Source organism: Rhagoletis pomonella, unplaced genomic scaffold (assembly GCF_013731165.1).
Source record: "Rhagoletis pomonella isolate Grant_MI unplaced genomic scaffold, Rhpom_1.0 Rhpom_scaffold_00009, whole genome shotgun sequence".
In the NCBI taxonomy this organism is placed as follows: domain Eukaryota; kingdom Metazoa; phylum Arthropoda; class Insecta; order Diptera; family Tephritidae; genus Rhagoletis; species Rhagoletis pomonella.
The window spans coordinates 40,407,362-40,412,478 of NW_023458563.1; positions in this window are offsets into that span (position 1 = coordinate 40,407,362).

The window sequence follows — 5,117 nt, forward strand, 5'->3', positions numbered from 1 at the left end:
AGCATCAAAACAACTGCTCAAGGCGGCCACACATGCACTGACGAGAGCCCTCAAGAACGAGGAACAGTACGCACAGTACCGGTACATCCAAAAGCTCTCACCGACTAGCACAAAGCACTCGTTATGGAAAGCACACCACAAGCTAAATGCGCCAATAGAGACTGAAATGCCAGTACGGGATCACAATGGCAAATGGGCTCGGAGTGACGCAGAAAAAAGCAAACACCTTTGCTTCTCATCTAAAAAATGTTTTTAGGCCAAACCCCGCAACTAATAATTTTCAACTTCCACCCGTACCCAATGTGTCAAAATTTGAGCCGCTGAAATTTGTACCTGAAGAAATTTCAAAAGTAATTAAGGATCAACTGCAACCAAATAAGGCCCCAGGGCACGACTTAATAACCCCAAAAATGATTATTGAGCTACCAAATTGTGCTGTACTTTGCATCTGTATGCTATTTAACGCAATCACTAAACATTGCCATTTCCCTCACCAATGGAAAAAGTCGACTATTGTGATGATACCAAAGCCCGGAAAGGACAAAACGCAGCCATCTTCATATAGGCCCATCAGCCTGCTACCGTGTATGTCGAAATTATTCGAAAAACTTCTTATGCTGCGCATCTCCCCACATCTGCAAGCCCGCAATATAATACCACTTCACCAATTTGGCTTCAGGGAAAAACATGGAACAATCGAGCAGGTAAATCGCATAATAACCGAAATCCGAACAGCGTTTGAAAAGAGGGAATATTGCGCTGCAATATTTCTTGACGTCGCCCAGGCATTTGACCGCGTCTGGCTAGATGGTCTTATGTATAAAATACAAATGCTACTCCCACAAAGCACACACAAACTGCTTAAGTCATACCTTTATAATCGAAAGTTTGCAGTTCGATGTAACACCACCATTTCTGAAGCCCATGCAATCGAAGCTGGAGTGCCACAAGGCAGTGTCCTTGGCCCGATGTTGTATGTCTTATACACCGCGGATATTCCTACAAACGACCGCCTGATAATGTCCACTTTTGCCGATGACACTGCCATAATCAGTCGCTCCAAGTGTCCTCTACAAGCAACTGTGCTCCTAGGCAATCATATGGAAGCTGTTGCCAATTGGCTCGCAAACTGGCGAATAAAGGTTAACGAGCAAAAATGTAAGCAAGTTACATTTACACTGAATAAGAGTAACTGTCCGCCCTTGACTTTAAACAACGTACAAACACCACAAAGCAATCATGTCACTTACCTAGGGGTCCACCTGGACAGGCGACTTACTTGGCGAAACCACATAGTGGCTAAAAGGACTCATCTCAAGCTGAAGGCTAATTCTCTCCACTGGCTTATTAACTCTCGCTCACCCCTGAGTCTGGAGTATAAAGTGCTTATTTACAATACAGTTTTAAAACCGATATGGACCTATGGATGTGAGTTATGGGGAAACGCGAGCAGCAGCAACATCGAAATCCTTCGTCGTGCGCAATCTAAAATCCTTCGAACAATCACCGGAGCACCTTGGTATATGCGAAATGAGAACATTCACCGCGACTTGAGAATACCAGAAGTACGAACCGAAATAGAACAACGGAAGACGAAATATGTATCGAAGCTTTTAGCGCACCCAAATCATTTAGCAAGAACTTTATTGCGTGTCAACAGGACCTCAAGACTACGTAGGAATGACTTACCAGCCCAGTCGTAATCTTTTCTTAGGGCCAGTTAAGAAAATACTCATCCCACCTAGGGGATGTAAATTAAGTGAATAGATTAAGATTCGAAAACTTATTGTTAGGCTCTTAGGCAGGGCAGATTCAATAAATAAAAACAAATTTAAAAAATAAAAAAAATAAAAATTTCTGTTGCTTGAAAAAGCGCGAAAATATACGAGCTTTTTTTCTTGAGAGCTGCAAATTGATTTAAGAAATTTTGGTAGAAGAATATTTCTTTTCCATTTCTCGTCCGTCGTTTTATCTGAACTTTTCGTTTTTCTTGAGAGTTCAGTTAATTTTTTCGGTATTTGAAATATTAAAAAAATTTAGCAATTGTGAAAAATCACCAACTCTATCGAAAACCAGAAATCAAAAAATGAACATAGAAGTGCAAAAATTCATGGAATCAATAAATTTATTTTTACTGACTCTTTTTTTAAATTTTTGATTAGGTACTTTTGAAAGTTGAGCGCATCTTGAGTTTATAGAACTTTTTATTAAACAAGTAGTTTTTAAGGAAAGAACACAACCGACTTCAATTCTCATATTCAAATTTAGGGGTACCATTAATTTCTTCATGACCCAATCATCGGATCTCTAAAACAAATTACGGGACGAACCTTGAGGTACTATCTTTCTAATAAAAAAAGGATTATTGAAAACGGTTCACGTGGTCCAAAGTTATGTATTCCGGCGAGATGATAACCTCCCTTTTTTTTGAAGTCGGTTAACAGCGTTTGAGTTCTGTTTATCCGTAAATAAAGTGCAGTTTATGAATTTTAAAACGTTTATTTATTTATTACATGCTGTACATAAAACTTGCCAAATATATTTTAAAGAGGGTATTATCTGAAGCAAATTTTCAGTATTTTCCGGTGATATATCTTCAGAAATATAAAACCCCCCCTAAAATATATTCCTGGGTGCGCCCCTGTGTATGCGCTAATCACCTTTTTTGCAGCTCACCCATCTCTTTTACGCAGGCGCCGCCATCGGATGAGAGAGCGGTAAGTGTTAATATTTAAGCCTATTTACATATGCACATACAACACGATCCAGAAAATAAAGGTCGCGCCATTCGCGGACCGCTAACCCTCTCTTCGTCGATTTGACAGCATCCACCCATTCGCTGACGTCACACAATACTTTTGTTTACATTTTCTGGTTCGTGACGTTTTAGGTTATTTCAACTTTACAAGTTTACAAATTCGGAAGATTTTGAGCGTTGTTTTGTTTTTTGTGAAAACTTATAAAAATATATAATTATAAATTAAAGAAAAAAATGAGGTGTGCAGTGGTTAATAGTGCTAGTGTTAGTGCCAAAGGATCTGGGTGCGGTTTTTTTACTTTTCCGGCCGACATTGAGTTGGTTGAAAAGTGGATCCAGTTCTGCCGGAGACCAACGGTTTTCAACGCCCGAACCAGCGTCATCTGTGTAAAACACTTCACCACTGATGACTTCGAGAACGAACTTCAATATAAAATGGGTGAGTTATACTATTTAATTCGCCAATAAACGCTTATTGGATTTCGTGAGGATGGTGTGACTCGGGAGTTAATTTCACGAATGGTAGCCGCCCTCATCGTAAATGTGAAACCCCCCGGAAGCTAATACTTTTCACTTTTCATTAATACTGCATTTTATTAAAAGAAATGTTTTAAACTGTGTTAGGCTACGCTAAAAAGCGTAAACTAAAGCGGGGCGTTGTGCCGACAATTTTCAAGCCTGCTGCGGAAATACCAGATCCTGACAAGGAAGCCCAGCAGCAAGTGTACAAAACCATTGTGAGCGATCTACTGGAGCAGTCCACTCCTAGTTATAAATAAGTACATTTCAGAAGCCGAAGGTCTTACTGGCCATAACCGCGCGGACGAGGAGAACTGTGGCATATTACCAGATGCGTTGACGCCTCTGTGTTCCCCACATCGTGCCACAACACCTAGCAAGGTGTTTTACTATGACAGCACGCTTAAGGAGGTTGAGGATCTGCAAGAAAAATTGTAAGTTCAAAGTTTAATTAAATCTACATACATACATATATATATATATCTATACAAACCATATTCAATTTTTTTTTGTTTATACGTATTTATGTAGACGAGCTTTATTACGCGAAAACGCTTTTCTCAAAAGCGAACACAGCAGGCAACAAAGCGAGATTGCGACTTTAAAGCGAGAAGCGCATTTGCAGTAGAAAAGGCATGACTGGGAAGTGGAGTCCTTGCGTAAGAGCTTGTCGGAGGTACGGATGGAGTTGGCAAGTGTAGAAGAAAAGTTGGCAAAAATTTTCTCTGCTGGTCAGATCAGCAAGATGAAAAAAGGCACGAAGAGGCCAACTTGGACGGAAAAGGATAGAAATGGTTCATTAATTGCATAGCAATATAAATTCATTTAATTACAGGTAAATGCTCTTGATACACCAAAAGGCCCTTTTCAGGGCCGCCACGAATTGCTAAAGTGATCAAATTTTTTGCAAACATTAGCTTCCCTGTGTTTGTGTACATAAAGGGCCCTTTTCAGGGCCGCAAAGAATTTACAAAGGGATCAAATGCTTTATATAAGCTTATGTGGGTCTACATACACAATACCATATGTACAAAAAAGGTCCTTTTCAGGGCCGCAAAAAATTAACAAAGAGATCAATTTTTGACTGTCGTGATAACGAATAAGAAATGTACATATGGGTGCAAACAGCGTTATGTGATGTTATAATAGAAAGCCATAAATTTGAAAAAACGACTACGACAACAAGTAACATTTAAATTGAATCTTTTTTATTATTACCTAAAAACTTTGATAAAAAAGAGCCTTATAAAATTGTAACGTAACATAACTCTGTTGTTACTGGACATGAAACTACTTTAAATACTGGTACGTAATCCATCAAAAACTAAAAATCGAACAAATTTTACATAGCGCCCTTTACAAGTCGTCGTTTAAAGTACAAAACCGCGTATCAACAAAATGCAAAACCGTGTATCATGGTAATGCAAAACCGCGTTTGTGAGGTTGCATAAATCACCACCAACTATTTTTTAATTGTGTGAAATTTTATAATAAAACTTTTAAGTTAGCTTGCGAATTCCTTATATATAGTTTTAGCCGTTTAAAGTTTCTGACATACAATAGTACGACAGTATACAACTGTTTGAAGTCGGTGCCCATGCTGGCTAATTTAGATTGTAATGCATACACCATGATGTAAGTCAATTCTTGAATCTCTTGCGGTCGATCATCAAAAAGACTCTTCTTTTTGGCCAGTGCAAAAGAAAAGGTAAAGTAATATTTATAATTAAGAAAACCTTTTCATTTTATACTCACGCATTGTCAATTTTTCCAACTTGGCATATGCACTTGCTATGTTTTTGCCAATATATTTTGTGACCATCATAAATTCCTTTCTTTA